Source organism: Erigeron canadensis, chromosome 7 (assembly GCF_010389155.1).
Source record: "Erigeron canadensis isolate Cc75 chromosome 7, C_canadensis_v1, whole genome shotgun sequence".
Lineage (NCBI taxonomy): Eukaryota > Viridiplantae > Streptophyta > Magnoliopsida > Asterales > Asteraceae > Erigeron > Erigeron canadensis.
The window spans coordinates 9256525-9276211 of record NC_057767.1 but is presented as its reverse complement, the minus strand read 5'-3'; positions in this window follow the sequence as shown (position 1 = coordinate 9276211).

The window sequence follows — 19687 nt, the reverse complement described above, 5'->3', positions numbered from 1 at the left end:
TTTTTTTAACACTAGTCAATGGCTACTTTTGTGTAGTAAATTGTTTTTTTCTTCTTGTAGAAATGTGTAGATCGTTTGGCCCAAGGTGGTTGTTGGTGTCGTGCCATTGACGACGTTGTTTCTGAATCCTTGTCCTTGTCTAAAGATTTCGAAACTGCTACCTCACACGTGTTGGATGTCAGTCCAATAATTCATTTTCTTTTTCCCCCATAAGATCTATGTCAAATTGTCAATATTTAAGTTCCAAAACTAATAAACGCGTTTTCCTTTTTAAGACAAACAAGAGATAGTGTCGTGCGTTGCAGCGATGATGAAATGGTAAGAGTGATAGGTCAAGTCATAGAATATGATAGTCAAATGCCTTATCCGTACGGGTTCCGTCCTCGGATTTAAAAAGTCGTCGAAAGTATATCGAATGACATCTTTAATGAAAGAGTATGAAATTTTAAGAACACCCATACAATTTTTATAATTTATCGATATACGGGTTTTGAGATAAAATTTTTTGAATGAATTAGAAGAATAAAATGATTTATAGATGAGAGAGATAAAAATGAGTGGTTAAGATTTAATGTTATTATAGGTTTATTAGGTAGAGATGTTTAAATTAGTGAATAAAGAATAGGGGTATTTTGAATAGTTCAAATCATCTTTTCTTAAAATAAAGTATAATCATCATCAAGACATCAAGTGGCCGGCCCAAAGGAAAGTAACGAAGAGATGAGACTATGAGAGCATGAGACATGGCCTGCTGGGCTTCTTTTTGGGCTTGTTTGGATAACTATTAGACCATTAATAAAGGTTACGCGCGTTCAGTTTGTTGCCGCGTTTTTCGGCTAGAGGCATCACCAGGTTTCCCTAACGGGATATGGTACACTGGTTAGCCAACTTGTTGGTGTAGCTTGGTGGATACCGCGGTGGGTTGAAGAACATATTTAGGTTTTGCTTTTTTTTCCAACCAATTTGCTGTGTAATGGTGTTAAATTAGTTTAGTGTGATGAATCAGTGTGTTGCTGACGCAACATCAACAAATTGCGAATTCAGCATAGTCGGTTATGAATGGTCTTAAAGCAAACATGTAAATTTTTCCATCACAAAATAAAAATAGTTAAGACCACATATATTTTTGGTATGCTTGGTGACAAATAAAATTGATTTAGTGTGGTGGATTAGTGTGTTGTTAGTCACATCACGAATAAGTTTTGAACTGAACTGGACATACTATTAGATAATGCATTTTATAATTTGGAATTAAATGTTCGGCAATGTCGAATTTCTATCGTAAGGCGTCTAGCCATCTTTATAATCATTAATATATTTTTCTTCTAAAAGCAGTATACTCGCAAATAAATCTTACAATTTGAGACCCCACCATGAGATATGCATGGGTGGCCCCAAATCATACAAACTCATTTGCACACAACATTCAAACACATATCATGTAAGGTTTTTAGTCATGATGAGTTAGTTTGCATTTGTATGTGTTCATTTACATACCTTCGCTTCGTTTGCGTTCATTTATAAGGAACACAAAAAAAGAACATGAACATGCTAACCTTTTCATTTATAACGAACACAAATAAGTGTATGTGGATATTCCATGTGGATATATCAACAATGCAATTGTTTTAGTTTTCAACGAGGATTAATAATTTAAAATGGACATTTCATAATCAACGTGGGATACTTGGATATGTGTTGACTAAAAATTAACTTTATCTTACCGCCATAATTCATGAAACCAACCTTTCATATTGTATAGTTTTTTTCTTATAAAGTTAAGAAACTACTCATACATTAATTACACTCAACAACTCCCACAAATTTAAGCAACCTATTTGTTGGAACTCAAAACAAGTCTACACATAAAATCAAGTTTAATACGTAATATTTTATATTATTGATTAATACAAATTATAGTATATATATATATATTAAAAAGAAATTCATGTTTGTGCGTGCAAGGGCTATTTATAAGTTTTGGGTTGTTTTAATTGCCTCAAGACTCAAAATTCCATTGTTCTAAAAAAAATTTTCATCCTGCCATACATCATAGACAAGTATATACGATAAGTTTGACATTTCCATTTTAAAGGCAATCTAAAAATTTGCAAAGAGTTTGTTTCACAAGACAAATTAAAATAACATGGTGAAGTGTGAACTGTTACATTTTTTTTCCCTTTCAATTGCTAACTTTTTTTCCTAATAATATTTGTTTATTTATTATATAAACTTCTTTTTTAAGTTGTTATGTTTTTGTTTTTGAGTTTTTCTTATTTTTCTATTAAGATCATTTTAAAATAATGTAATGTGTCTCGGGGCAACGCCCATGTGACATATCTAGTTTAAATAAAAGTTAAAAGAAAGTTACGGAATGTTTCTAACAACAATCATGAATTCATGCTACCTTAGTACCATATAAGAGTTATAACCTAACCTTGAAAGTCAAGAAAAAGGGGACATTCAAATTGACCAAACTATTCATAATGAATTAAATCTTCATCACTCCTTAATATTAAATTACACCATTATTCTCTTATAATATAAATTATCACTACTACTTACTTTAAAACAAACATTTTTACATCAATTATCTACACTATTTGACGTCACCATCATTATCCTTCGTCACAATCACACTACCACATTGTGCAAGTACTTTACTAGTATGGACTAATAAAATCTCGTTCATTTTTCAATTATATATACATTAAATTGTTTCTAGTTAGCCTTTTTAACGGTAAATTAGATGGGTGGGACTTGTAATAAATTCATTATGCCCCTTCCCAATAAGAAACTTTTCCTCACTATCACATCATCTATTGTTTCTCTTAAAATATTTCTTCAATACTCACTATCAATAACACATTTTCTTAATAAAAATTTATTTTATTCTATATTCACACAAAAATAAATAAGAATCTTATTTCAAAACCACACTATGACTCGTAAAAACACACAATACAATACTTAAAAAGAAAAAGACAATACACATACATTAATACAATTAACGCCACCCAAATTGCGAATCGGTAGAGTCTACGTCATTGTCACCATCATCGCGGTAGATGTATTCATGGTGTTCAGGGGAACCCGTCTTCTCGTCCCTGGGAGTCGTGTATTCCTCCGCTGGGTTAGCCACGTAACCTGTTGGTCGTCCACCATTGTTACACGACTCGTCAATCCCTTGCCAAACAACGCATGTTGGAGCGTGGTTATTAATGTGGTCTCGGCAAGAGTAGGATGTGGAATGACTTGTGTCCACCACTCGACCTTCTGTTGTAGCCTGCAGGTACATGACGTATTGGGGGTTGAGGTTGTTAAGATTTGCTCGACAAGCTTTAGTCTTGGCCATAAACAACTTTCCAACGTTTATGTTGTTAACACATCCATTATGTGCTTGTCATCGTCAAGCATATGTAATTGCAACATGTTTTTTACTCCAACAACGCCATACAAGGGTGTGTGTTTGAACTACCGGAAAAGGGATCCATTTGGGTGTTTGAAAGTGTATTTTGGTAAATGCTCATGTATAAAGTGTAGAGAAATATGTAAAAGTTGTATTTAATATATAGCCGTTTGATTTGAAAGAAAAAAAAAAGACAACAAAGTAACAGTTGAATGGTCTCACACTTCTCGTCCACACTCTTCCTCCTAGACGACAACAGGGAGGAAGAGCTTGCTGCCAATAGGGTCGACCATCGAAGGGGTCGACAAGCCCTATTGGTAAGGGCCTAAGTAGTACTCGTATTATCTATAGTATCTAACAAATTTAATACCGGTTTTCCCATATCTCATAACATAAGAAACCATGCTTACAAGTACTAATTAAGGTAGGCGTCGATCATATTCTTGATCAAATTAAGCATTTTATAAATTGATAAATGCTATAATAACAAATAAGGTACAAGTAGCTATGTATACACAATTATTTTGTTCTCCTACAAATTGCTATGGGACTTCTTGCTTCTATTTAGGTGTGCATAAACAATTAAACAAACCAATGTATGGCTAAAAAAGTGTTCATAAATTTATCATTCCACTAACAAGTGTGTATATATTGTTTACTAGTCCGTATTATATGATATTAAATTATTAACTGTGTTGCTTAATTTATATTCTATCCGTCCCAATTTAAGTGTCTTAGTTTGATTTTTAAAGTCTTTTTTTTAAATTTTAACCGTAAATATTTTTGTATGTATTTTATAATAGTTAGATGAAATTTATATCTTTGAAAAGTAAATTAAAAACCCAATTTATTCATATATATATAAATATATATATATATATAATCAAATGTTATCTAATACAACAAAAAAAATTACAGTCAAAGTTTAAAAAAAAAAAACTTTGGAAATCAAATTAAGACACTGGGTGGAGGGTTTACTACACATGCTCGTTAAACTTCTTATCCAAGCAATATCTGATATAGTATATTAAAAATTAATTTAATTTATAGGCCTTTGTACGGATATATATATATATACACACATTCGTCGAACTTTTAGATTTTGTATGTATCGGCTGGTAATTATGACCGAATTTTACGTTACGTATTCCAGTAACATGTTTCCTCAAAAGGTAACATGACTATAACATAAGTCAAACGATAAAACCAACGATATTACGTTTATTGAATACTTTTTAGAAGACATAGTCCTTTTTATAATCAAGACATAGAATACCTTTTTAAATATTATGAATAAACATATTACCTTTTTATGGAATTTAAATGTTATCAATGTCGAATTTATAATGGGATCGAGTAAAAGTTATGATGTACGAACCCTAACAAAAATGGAAGTTTGAAGGCATAAAAATACATGATGAAAATTATACACATAGCGAAAAATGTAAATTGTTGGCATTTTGAGCCTCAATCCTTTTAAATTTACCCTCGGAGTAACTACATAATCCGGCGAAGGCGACAGTATGGTGCCGACGATGACTGGTGGTGGGAGTGTTAAGTGGTATAAGTAAATAATGTAAAGACTATTGATAAATAAATGGAGTAGTATTGTAGGTATACTTTTAAGAAAACATAAAAGATATGTGGTATAAATAAGTGAAAATAATATGGATATTCTTCATATCTTAATTTTATAACTTTTCAATAGGTATGAAATTATTTATATTATGTAGTATCTATATTATAACTAAAAGAGTTAGTTGAGATACACTTGCCAACCTTTAAAACTTTTTTTATGCCTAAAACTCTCTCTTAATTACTCTATAGTTCTCTCATCTTTTCTATATTTTTTTATCTGTTATTTGCTTATTAAATAGATAACTATATTTAAAACTCTATCATAAATCTTTTTCATTAAAACAAATCTTTTTAAATTTTAAAGATATATAATATCCTTAAAACTCTCCCAATAAATAAATTATTATATACAATCTAATTTTTTTTATTAGTTATTCTCATTCATATTAATCATCTCCTTCCTATTTTTAATTAAATAAAATAAAGTTAAGTAAATTTCTCAACAAAAAAAAACATACGGTATTTTTTATATCACTTTAATTTAGTTTTTGGTAATTTATTCGTGTTTATTTATTATTTGATATTGAATTGTTATGTTATTGTATTTTTTATATCTTTTAATTAAGTTTTTTTGTTAATTGTAGTTTATTAAGGTTTCTTTTTCTACTACAAAAGAGTTTATTTTCTTTTTCTATCAAACAAATCTTTTTAAACTTTAAAGATATATATTATCCTTAAACTCTCCCAATAAATAAATTATTATATAGACAATCTAGATTTTTATTAATCCTCCTCATTCATATTATTCATCTCCTTCCTATTTTTAATAAACAAATCAAGTTAAGTAAATTTGTCAAAAAAAAAACATACTTTTTTTTATATCGCTTTAATTTAGGTTTTGGTATATTGTTCGTGTTTGTTTATTACTTTGATATTAAGTTGTTATGTTATTATTATTTTCCATATCTTAGAGCATCTTCAATGGCATCAAGCTATTAAAGACTTTTTTTCAATGTCTCTACTATTAATTTATGATAATAAATTAAGAGTGTTAGTTGAAGTTATAACCAAGTATTTTTTTAAAAGGAATTTAGAAGTGAATGTGAGTATAAAAAAGTCTTTGATCAAATAGCTCGAGTTTTGGTATATTGTTCGCGTTTTTTTATTATTTTGATATTAATTTGTTATGTTATTATTATTTTTCATATCTTAGAGCATCTCCAATGGCATCAAGCTATTAAAGACTTTTTTTCAATGTCCCTATTATTAATGTATGATAATAAATTAAGAGTGTTAGTTGAAGTTATAAACAAGTATTTTATTAAAAGGAATTTAGAAGCGAATGTGAGTGTATAAAAAGTGTTTGATCAAATAGCTTGAGGAACATCAACATTTTTGTGAGTCCCAAATTAAGATGTAGAACAAGTAAACCGGACTAGCAAGCAATTCTGAATTAGGAAAATGACTAGTTCAGAATGCGATCCATATATGGATATTAACAAAAAAGTAAATAACTGAAAGTAAATTGCAAGAGACTAAAATGCTGAAACTATATAAAAAAATTTATATAATCAAGTATGTGAGATTGAGACACGATGTAATTTTCAATGTATTTGATTTATTGATATAAACAAATACAAAGGTTTTTGCGGAACAAAGATAATCACAAGTGTGAAAATATCTAAACAACCTTGAAATACAAGTGATCTAAATAACTTGAAAATACTCGTAAGAATTACTTAGAGTATATCTCACAAGTTGCAATGTCAAAAGTTCCAACATTTTGCAAGTTGTGAGAAGTCTTGTATTTGTAGACAAAGTCCATACTGATGTGGACTTAGCCGTACAATACTTGGTTGGGATACATTTTAAGAATTTCAAATTGATTCCTTAAAAGTGTGTGTTAAGGTTAAGTTTGAAAGTCATTTGATGTAACATTTCACACTTTATTCCCAACCTTTTACTCAATCTATCACTTTACCAGGTGTTATGTAAATAATTGGATAAAGAGAGATAAAGTAAAAAGGCTTCCTCGTAATCAGTGTAAAGTGTTGTAAGTACTTTACACTGTGATGCTATAGTCTTCGATCAGATAGAATCTTCTCTGGGCTCTGCTTTTGAGATGCTTCTCTTTCTTCAGTCTTCGACTTCAGAATGAATGCTTTCAGTTTGGGCTGATCTTGATCTGAAGTGAAGCTTCAGTGAACTTATTCTGAATGGCTTCAGAATTCTGTACAAGTATCTTCACTGAACTTCAGCTATTTCTGAAGAAATCATACTTGGTCGATTTTCGACCTAACACTTTTCAAAAACAAAGCTATTCTCTCTAATGGTAAAAAGTTATTCAAAAACTTTTTATTTCAAAAAAGTTTTACATCAACCTCCCATTAAAGATGCTTTTATAATTAAGTTTGTTGTCATTTATAATTTGATTAAGACTTCTTATTTTATTACAAAATAATTTATTCTTTTAAATTTGTTTTGTTTTTTGTTATTTATTGTTTTGATATTACATTTGATATATATATATTGTGAGATTATACGTCCATCGCATAGACTTGAATACTAGTTTTAAAGATAGACACCTTTAATATTGCTGAGGGAATCTCCATCCAACATATACCTTCACCAGGAAATCTCCATCCAACATATACCTTCACCGGATTGGCAGATTCAATTAGTTTGCAACTTCAATTTGCATGGCAATCTTCACCGCGTACATATTATACATTCAATGATTGATATAATACATATAATACTTCGTATAATATAATATAATATAACTAGCTAATAGACCCGGGTTCAACCCGGACATATTAAGAAAAGTTTATAACAAACATATATCTTCGTCATTGAATTTTTGCGACAGTTTAATAGTACTCATAATCTTAAAATAGTATTTATGATTAACTTATTAACCCGCATAATATATATAATAAAAAAATTCTGTAATTTTGTATGACAAAATCATTAATTTAGATGATGAAACTTAAAAGACAATGTATACATTATTAGAGTTTTTAAAAGAAAATTAAAAGGATTTAAAAAAAAAAAAAATAACATCATAAAATAACAAAAATAAAAATGCAATAAACAGGAAAATATTATGACATCATAAATAAGTTAAATAAAAACAACAAAACTTTTAGAAAGCATTTGGTGGAACGTACAAATAAGCTATTTTTATAAGATGATGATGTCATAACAATTTTTTTTATTTAATATAAAAATATAAATTATTATTCTTTATGAAAAGAGATCATAAAGCAAATTATATAATCTGACTTGAAAATGATCAATATACCTAATACATATGCTTAAAAGTATATCTATAAATTAAATGTTCGACACATATATCATGTGTTATCTCTCTTTGTGTCATAATTTTATCCTTAGATATAGTTTTAGACATGCCAATTAGGACTATTTAAGTATTTATCATTATCCAATAAGACCAAAAGTTCAAAATACAGATGATTACTTCAACCAACTAAAGTTCCAAACTTATGATGTTTTAACTTGCAGCTCAACCAAAACTTAAAATAAATGGTAATATCGAATAACTTTTTTTTAAAGGGAAATGGAATAATTGACTAATACCCTAGCTTCATTTTGGTGTGTCGATTTGAGGTCCCTTCCTGGCTATCTTTTATAAGGTTTGCTCTTCCAGTTACGGAGTATATATCAACGTAACGTAACAATTAATTACTTGAATATTTCAATTCGTATATTACCAAATTAACCTCGATCTTCACATTTGTTTTACTACTAGTATTTCTATCCGGGCGTTGCCCGGGGGAAACACATAACTCTGGTGATAAAAGTTATAAAAACACTAAACCGAAAAACAAAATTTGCGTGACAAAAGTTAAGAGAATAAAAGTTGTGGTTCAAAGTAAAGAAAATGAAACTTTGGTAATAAAATTTAGAAATCAAAAGTTATATCGTAAAAAAAAATAAAAGAAAACTTTCAGAGCAAAGTTTAAAAACAAAGTTATATGAAAAAAAAGTACAAAAGTTAAGAAACTTTATACCTAAAAACAAAGTTTGTATGTTTAAAGTTTAAAAAACAAAAGTTATGTGATGAAAGGTAAAAGGGAAAATGTAAAAAAAAAAAAATTGGTGGAAAGTTTAAAAAGTAAAAGTTATGTAGTAAAAAGAAAACAAAATAAGAGTCGTTAAGTTCGTCACCTAACAGTCGTTAAGTCTGTTACTTAACCGTTGTTAAGTCCGTTAATTATGTTGAATGCTTTAAAGACTTATACCTTATGCTAAAGAGAGAGTACTTTTAGCTACAGTAACTCCCCACACAAACCAAAATTGGTTTTTAGTATTATATATATATAATTACCATGCATGCATCCTCTTCACAATATATATTGTAAACTAAAATATAATAAAATTGGTGGTTGTTTCCTTTCCTTATGTATATAGTTAAATATTTGTAGCTTTGTCTAAATAATTATTTCTTAAACATAAAGATATTAAAGAGATTGTTGCATGTGAGAGTGAGAGAGAGGGACCATTTGATTGAATTATTCTGACGAGAAAATATGTTTTTAGATGTTTAAAAAATGTGTCGTTATCAAAGCAAACCATCAACCATTTGACCATTTTCCTCATAAAATAATTATATAAGGCACATAAAATTCAACGTTCACGACGTCGTAGTGTCCTGATCGAATGTGTTTTTCAACACATAATGAACTCTTGATTTTGAATATAACGTTGGGATTCAACCATATATGGTTTAGTAGTTTAATTTAGCCTTATCTACTTAACGAGCTAGGTATATATTGAGCAAAATATATTAGTAACTCATTAATAAATAATTCTCGTATTTTTGTTTTATGGTAGTATTTTTCTTAATTATGTTAATATACCATAAATAATAACATCACAATAATAATATTATAAAAACACTATCTAGTAAGTCAAGATCGATCGATCAGTAACATGATAATGAAGTATATATATATATATATATATATTCATGCATATGAGTTCATATATATTGTAGCTATATTCAATACTATTCTTAATATTCATATGAGGTACGATAGTTATATAGATTGTATCATAAAGAAAATTTAAATATGTCTCATACATGATTCATGAGTATGAAACAATTTATGGTTAAATAAACTGCTGATCGAAGCTAAATTATACTAATAAACAGCAATAACAAATATAAATATGTTTACTTAGAGTTTTGGATTTATCTTAAAATTTTAAAATCACATCAAAATCGGAATTTGTAAGCATAATGGATGACGACAAATACCCTTGTGATTTCGGATCGTAAACTCAGGTTTTTGAAGTTTTCATGTTAATAACTGTTGAAGAATTGAGAAAGAAAAAGAGACAATTTATTAATGAAAAAAACGATCAATCATATAAGGTTATAATGTCTTAATTTTGTATTAATAAGCCAAGAGTTAGAGTTTAATTATAAGTCTAATAAGGAAATTGAATTTATATACAATTAAAAAAGCTAATTTAATAAAATAAATTAATTAAAAGGACATGTGTCGATCAATGATTACGCCACATGTTGTTTGAAGAACATATCAATCATGTTTTAGTTTATTAGTAGATACCATAAATAAATACTAATACCAACGGTATAGGTTTTTTTTCCCTATTACGTTAAGGTATACATGTTTAATTAAGTGCTTGTAATTAAGTGCCAGAGGTGTCTCGCATGTAATGTTATAGTCTAATTATTTCATGAAGGGAGATTATCAGGAGCGAACCCCATTAGGTAAATCACTCCATTACTGATTAGTCTATACGACATATCACTCTTTATGACCTATGAGTCTGTCACTCCCATCAGCTACCCCTTATTAATATCCTTAAGGGCGAAGTCTGTACCATACCTTTATATGTATAGTTACTAACTTGGATTAGAGAAAATTTCTTAACTAACACTTTTTTGTTATAGAATGAATTAATAAAAAAAATGATCAAAAAAGTGAAAACAAAAAAAACAAGTTAAATAATAAAAAATAAAAACGAGCATTCGCTCATTTCTCTCTTTATGACCTTCTATATGGATCACTTCTTAATTTATTTTATGCAGATATTGTAACAACCGCGAATTTTGACACTTTGACTTTTATGTAAAATGTTTTAGTAAATTTAAATAAAGAATGATTTAGCTCATTTGAGATTAAATAATGGGCAAAACGTTTAATGGGTCACTTGACCACTCGTTGGATAGTATGATCTTAGAAGACAAAAGGCAACAATTTATTTGAGCTAGTAATGTGTGGGTCGGGTCAACCCATGACCCAAGACCCATTCCCCTTCTACCACCTTATCCTCCCTCCCATCCATTCATTCTCCATCCCTCATTCTCTCTCTTGAATTCTTACAAAAACACACACACACAATCTCACTCTCTCTCTAAATTCTCTTCATCAATTAGTGTATCTCAAGCTAGATTAATGCAAGATTTAGTTTCATCATCATCTCACGTTCATCATATCAAAAATTCGGGTCTTGAAGTCCAAGGATTCTCCCATTCGGGTCAAATTCGGGTCTGAGCACGAGGTGAAGGTTTTGGTAAGTTAAATTCATCCCATAGTTATCATTTCATGTTTATTTACATGTTTCTAGTTGATTGCAAACGAATTCGGGTCACAAATGGGGCAAAATCGAATTAGGGTTCAATTAGGGTTTGAAATGGGTCAAAATGAATTTGGAACTAGATTTGATGTTTTGGGAGAAGATTATGAGATGGGTTATGTTGGTTTATGTTTATATATGTGTATTTATGCTTAAAAACCAGTTAGAAAGGTCCTTGGGTCGATCTTGGGTCAAAAATGGGGTTTTGGGATGGTTTGGATCGTTTTTGGCCATGTTTCTGTTGCAGATTAGGCTCACTGCGGCACAGTGGGAGGTGCCAGACCCCATTGCGGCGCAGTGAAAACTTGTTGAACCGAAAACTCTTCGTCAACTTCAAACGCTTATAACTTTTGATCCGTAAGTCCAATCGAGTCATATGACCTATCGTTGGAATCGTATAAGAGTCTACTTTCTTGTAGTAACATTCATTTTTCATGAATCTTCCTACATTTTTAAAAATGTCGAGTCAAATGTGTCTTGTACTTACGCGGGAAAGCGGTTAGACGTCTAAGAGTTGTGACTCGACCTTAATCTTACCAAACCAACTTGTTTAGGATTATAGAAGTTGACTTTGATGATAATATGATATGTATTGCTAGGTTGCGAACTCGTAGCGGTTGTTGAGCGTTTGTAACTTTTCATTAACTCGTTATCGTAGCTTGGAAGCCAAGGTGAGTTTCGTAGTTCCCTACTCGATTGAGATTCGGGCTGGAAAGTGCACCTATACGTGTTTAATTGTTTGATTGACTTATTGATGTGTTGTTGGTTTATTTGATTCATGATGCATACGTTTATGATTGTATATTGTGTGATTGGATGATGCTTCGAGTTGTGGTTTGATTGATGGTTAGCTTGTAACTGTTGATGGATTGCGCTTTTGATTGTGATATGATGAATATTTAGGATAGATGTACCTACATGGAAGTCGGTTATACCTTCAAGGAGTTTGAGATGTGGAGGGTTAGCCGCTGGTACACCCTGTATACAAACATCGAGAACTCGTTGAAAGTAGAATCCTCTTAAGTGTATGTACGTATAGTTTTGGTTTGTTTGATGATTGATGGATTGTTTGTTGGATTATGCATATGTTTGGTTAATGTGGTTATTTAGGATAGATGTACATACATGAAAGTCGACTATGCTTTCAAAAGGTTTGAGATGTGGTGGGAAAGCTGCGGGTGACCCTGTATACAAACATCAAGGACTCTTTGAAAGTAAGCCCTCTTAAGTGTACGTATGTATAGTTCGATTGCATTGGTTGTTATTGATGAGATGTACGTAGCCCCACACTAATGGGAAACGTGAGCGAGAACGTTCGCTCCCCGGGGTACGTAAGCATGCATTTGATGAGATGATTGTTTGTTGAGACAAATGTTTATCCGGGGGTATAGACGTATACACCGGTGTTGATCGGGTATATAGACGTATATACTCCGTCATACGCATCACGACATTGGCATGCATATCATACACATTATGACATTGACATGCATACGATTCCTATTTGGCATTGACATTATATATGTTTACCATTACACGCTTGTTTATATTGTGAAATCTTGATGTGTTGTTAGTGTGGCACGTGAAGGCTACTGGTATGCTTGATCTTCCTTATATGTATTGTGATTATTGGAGATGGCTTCATGTGATCCATCACTACAAACTCACCAACCTAGTGTTGACCTTGTTTAGTGCATTTTTCAGGTATTCGTGTGTAGTTGGAGTATTGATGGCTACTTGTTGTTCCCGCTAGAGCTTGTATTGGGACTCCCATGGATCCGTGATCCGTTGTCCACTTAGGGTTCATGTATAGTACTTATGAAATTAGTTGTAATGACCCGTTTTATTTCTCATTCATGACTACTTGTTTACTGTGCATCTTGTACCTTAAATGTTGGCTTGGATTCACCGAATCCTTTATTTTCATGTAGTTATGTTCTACGATAATTCCACTGTATGCTATATAATTTCCGTAATATTTCGAGCCCTAGCTCGGGGTGTTACAGAATAAAGACCATTAAAGATCTAACTTTTTTTTTGAAGCCTTTAAATCAAAATGATAATGATATTGTTTACTTTTATTGGTCAATCATAACACCAGTCTTTCTACTTTAAATATTTAGACAAAAGTTTTAAGTATATTTTATTTTTTATATTTTACAGCATGTAAATTTAGTATGTATATTATTTCATATTTTTCTAAATATTTAATTTAATAAAATTATAATAGTCAGCTAATTAATTAAATCAAATTACGATTAAACACAAGACACGATATTTATAGATAGTTATGAGCCAATAATATTGCCCAAGAACAATTATTTTCGCAAAACTTTATAATTAATCAATTTCAAAAAACACTAATTATTAAAATTGTAATCATGCATGTTGTTGGTAACCTTATCATATACTGAGAATTTCATTATTATGCTGAATAAAATGTTTTACTTAATCTTATCATATACTGAGAATTTCATTATTATGCTGAATAAAATGTTTTACTTAATGGTGTAAAATAAAGAATGGTATGGATACATACCTTAAATGAGACATCAAGTGCAATATTCATATGCATCTTAGTTAAACATCGTCCAATTTTGTCTACGTGCAATGATCTTGTGACCTTTGCATAAAGATAATTTTTTGATAGTAATATTTGTACCCTATAACTAGCAACAAACTTTTTCATGGCCAATTAGAGAGAGAAGAACTCATATAAAGGACAACCACCAACGCTTGAGGATCGGTTAGGTACTCGGTACCTTTTACATTTTATTTTTATCCAATCCCAAAGTTGATTCCAATAACCTGAAAATAAAGCAGCTTAGAGCATTTGTATGATGTAAGCGCCAAGGTTGTTCATCCTAGCTAACCGTAAGTCCAAACTAACTTTTACACCCAACTTTATCTTGTATTTTTGTTCTTTATCGTTGATGTAGATCAAATGTATAATCTACATTAATGCATCTTGAATAATCACTTCTTAACTTATTACATCAATACATGTGAATATTATAGATTAGAGATCCAAGATGATCTAACTTAAGACAGTTTACCTAACTTAAAAGATAGCATAAGCTGACTCAATTTACAATTAAAGACTTAAACATTATTTTACATAGGTCTTTATCCTATGTGGCATCTCTATATTTTTTTACAATATATAAATCTACAAAATTATATTATCTAAAACTATTAAATTAAATAAAAATAAAATCTATATATAAACAAAATCTTACAAAAATAAAAGTAAAAAATCACATTCTATATCATAATAGAAACCGTATGAATTTAAAATCTATTTTTAAAACTGGAAAATATTTGGTTTTCAAATTATTTATTTCTTAATTTTACTATCCAATATAACCAATATTATATATCACATTGTAATATAGTTTTTTATCTTTTTTTTTGTTGGTGATTTTACGTTTTATAAAAACTATTATCAATTACTAGGTGAATTCAACGTAATTTGAATCATAGGTTTGTTCTTTGTAATCTAATTATAATTTGAATTTGGTTTCTAACTATATCTAATTAAAGCTTTTCAACTTTTACGAATTTTATTATTTGATGAAATAAGTTTTATGAAACTATTTTCTTTGAAAGAGTGTGATGAAATTCTAATAAGTCACATATCACTTTGCAAAAAATAAAAGATCGTTATGATTTTACATTACATTTACATTTTAACTTCATTTTATGTTCATTAGTATTACATGAAGTATAAAATGTGATAGTTCATATGAATATTTGATAATGTATGTTTTTATATAAATGCAAAGATTTTCATAAATAATAAGAGTTATATTTTGAATTTATCTATTTTAATAAATGTAAAAATTTCCATTTAATGATAATATAGATTTATATGTACATGCCTAAATAATGTATAGTTGTTAAAAGTTATTCTAAATATTCATATAACTAAAACAACATTTTTAAATAACCGCACATCGTGTGGGTAAAAGACCTAGTATGTATATATATATATATATAAGAAAAACTTATTAATTGAATAATTTCAAAATAACACATTTTCCCTTAAAATTACATTTTTTGTCACGATAATCGATGAAACAGCAGAAGTAACGCCGTTTGATTGTTCTTTAGTAGTTTTTTTTAGTACATACAAGAATACTCCTTTTCACCCGGAAATGGTTTTTCTGTAGAATAGATAGCCAAATAACTCTTTTTACATGACTAGCACGTTACCTGTGCAATACGGCGGTGGTCGTGACAATGCCGTTGTAGTGGGGGCCGAGTTTTGGTGGTGGAGACGGCGTCGAGTGGTGTGGATAATTGATGTAAATGGTTAATAAAAATATATTAAAGAATAAAGGATTGGTAGTGTAAATTAATCATTAATGTTATGGGGTAGTGTATGTTGAAATATTTTAAGGGGTGCTAAGTGAAAATATTACATATTTTCAATACTTTCATAAATAAAAGAGGCTATTTCTTTTATAATATAGTATAGATAAGTGTAATATATCAATTCGTTGTTTTAATTTTATTTTTAATTTTAACAAATGTTTTAATGTACTTATATATTTGACTAATTAAATAGATATGACATTTTTCCTCTCCAAATGCTTTAAACCAAATGCATGGCCTGAGAATTGATGACACTAGTTAATAAAAGATCAATCGATCAGAATTAATCTTACCTTAACAAATGTTATATAAGGATGAAAGTTTAATCATGCTGGCCAAAAAGCCAACTTTTAACTTCAATTTTATATCTACAAAGGATGAAACAATATTAATGGTCATGAACTACACCATGTGACCAATTATCAATTTTTTTAAATATAGCCTTTTTGTTAGTTATGACCTCTACATTGAAAACTTTAACTTATGGTATGTCACATCACCTCCATCATTCCAAATTTTTCTTTAACAACAATAGCATGCATATGTAGTCACCACTCGTTACTTAATTCAATGATTTAATGATAACGTTTCAACAACTGTTTAATACAAAAAATTGCTTTTAATATTATCAATATCAATTTGATAGAAAACCTAAATATAGATTACATTTATCTAACTTGAGCTCGAATCGATATTTTTATCGATTCGAGCCGAACTTGATTGAGTTTGAGCCAAGTTTGAGTTTTTTAAAACTAGACAACTTTAACTCGCGCAAGTTTGAACAAACGAGCTCGACTCAACTTGTTTGTAGCCTTAGAGTACACACAATGCCCCAACCCAATACAGTCCAATACACTGACATATCAGCGTCATATCAAAAAAACCTATTTTCAATATATTTCCCCCAATTTACACCCAATGCCCAATATATCCAATACATTCTAATACACTCCAACATTATTTTCAAACTTTTAATTTAATAAAGCCACAAATATAATTTAAAAAATAAATACATAATAATATATGAAATCCTAAAAACGCCATTTTATTAATAAAAAAAAAAACAACATCAAAATGCATAAAAAAAAAACCATAACAAGTAATCTATTCGTTGTCTTCGTTTTCGTCATCGGACACCTCAACAAATCCCTTGTATTCGTCCAACACCTTCGCCATCACCTTCTCAATAAACTTTCGTTGTCGAGGATTCAGATTTGATTGACCCACAAATGATAGTGTCGCGTACATGGTACGTTTTTTATTCTTCCTCACGAATAGAATCGAGGGCGTCCATTTTTTTCTCAATAAACGCGCTTGTTTGAAGCTTCCATGTTGTTCGAGAGGCGCGGCTAAGTTGGATGCACTTGAACGAGATGAGCCCGCATCCGACGATCCCGATGTTCGTGTCGTTTTCTTTTTCGACTTTGTGGGAGGTCGTAGAATGGTATCGGGCCTAAGAGGTCGGTATCGAGTTGCTCTTCTTCGTTGAGGTTGATGGGCGGTTGGTCTTCATCACTAGACTCGATGTTGCGGGAGATCCTTTTCTTTTTCACCATGCCATCGACACCGATAAAAGATAGAAACTTCGGTCTATCTTTCAAAACGCTCCAAGCTTCGTACATTGTAAATTTTCCACATGTTTCCAAAGTATATGCTTGCCTAGTTTGTTCCATGACTTGCGCATCGTCTTCGCCACTACGTTGGTCATCATCATACTTTTTCCAAATAGAGTTAAACTTTCCAACTTGCTCTTTGATGAGACGCCATTTACCGGTGATTTGACTCGAATACGGATGAAGACGCCTGGCATTGGAGGTGCTCTTATATGTATCTTGGAGATACACAATCATGGTGATAAAACTCTACAACTTTTGTCTTCAATTAGTTTCTAACTTAGAGCCCAACAAGGCAACAGTAACTCTAATCGATCGTGATGTTACATTTGATTTACATATCTTTGCAGTTAAACCAAGTTAAGTAAAATCTAGAAATGATTAGCAACATGTTATAGTTTTGTCATACTTCATTCACTATAATTTGTTAAATACCCGTGATAGTTAGGCTTGGGTTTTTCATCCAATTTTTGATTAATCTTTTTTAGATAATTAAATGTAGTCACTTTATCCATTGATAGAAATCTTAGCATAAATGTTTAATCAAGCATCACACATAATAGTGAAAGACCACATACATAGTAAACAAACCGAACTTATTGGTTCTATGATTTTAGTGTAAAGGTTGGAAAGTTGATTAGTATTTGGGCAAATCATAAATATAAATATATTAGGGGCAAGGATGCAGTTGGCACATTTTGGCTCTTTGGCTTTTTTTTAACCAATCATACGTTGCCACGTGTATTTGTCAATTACTTGTCAAATTTTGTCAAAACCTTGTCAAAATGAAGGGTGTAGTGCCAAAATCTTGCCAAAATACAAAAAGTTACTATACAGAAAAAAAAAAAACAAAAAATATGAATATGTTGGGTCCTTGCACTTGTTATTGTGGACAAAAAAAAGCCAAAGAGAAGCCACAATCGGCCAAATATGGCCGATGGAAGAAACCACAACAAAGTGTTGATGCTTGCCAATAGATAGGGTACAATGAGACCAAAGAGCCAATATTTGCTAATAGAATAAGCCGATTGAATCTGCCCGACTGAACTCTTGCCATGTATGTGACATTTCACCTCCATGTTGTTACTACGTCTAGGTCGAGATTACCGGTAGCTAGTGTACGTTTTGTTGATTACACTATCCAGGGTAAATTAAAGAAAATAAGGTACATCAAATAATTCAGTTTATATTATATTTAAGCATAGTGCATGGTAGAGTTCTAACAATTCACTTGGAGGAAGTCAAAAATGTGTAAAGTGTATCGAATTAATCTCGCTCGCTTCATGCCGTACGTAAGATTTATTCATTAAAAATTATATTTCCAGCCCTTCATGTCATACGACTACCTCTCTCTCTCTATATGTGTGTGTGGCTATATCAACGTTGTTCATAGAAAGATCTGTAATGACATGATATTTGTGTGAAAGATATTGTTGTAGTAGGTAAGTGTTTGTAGGAAAGAATAAATATGTAATTGTTACGAGTAAAATATGTTTGTGAGAAGAATAATATGGAAAGCTGACGCAACATGCTGATTAGGTTGTTTGTGAGAACGACACATGAGAAGTTGTGTACTTATGCCACATCTGAGTTTTACTTAGTTATTGTATGTATTTATTAGTTGCGGTGTTCGTGGGAAGGATGAATATGTTGTTGTAGATAGAATATGTTGTAAGAAAGATATACGCGAAAATTGAGTGACATGATGATTAAGCGGTTTGTAGGGAATGACAACCCAAATTGATGCAAGTAGCAGTCTTAGAGTCTTAGAGAGTGTTTGTGATTACGTTTGAGTTGATTATCATATTATTGCTTTACATAACACAAATAGTGTAAAAATATGTTTAACAAAATAAGTGATTTTTTGCTTTTTATAAAGAGAAAACACAGTTTTAGAAAAACAGGTTAGGAAACACTTTTTCAAATGCAGTTTTAATTGCATAAATTATTTTATAAATGTAATCCAAAACATCTTGTTAAGTTCGTGATAAACATAGAAAACTGTAAAAACAAATATTGTGTGTTATTAAATGCCAGAATGATGTTAGCTATATGTTTTGATTAGTTCTTTTTGTTT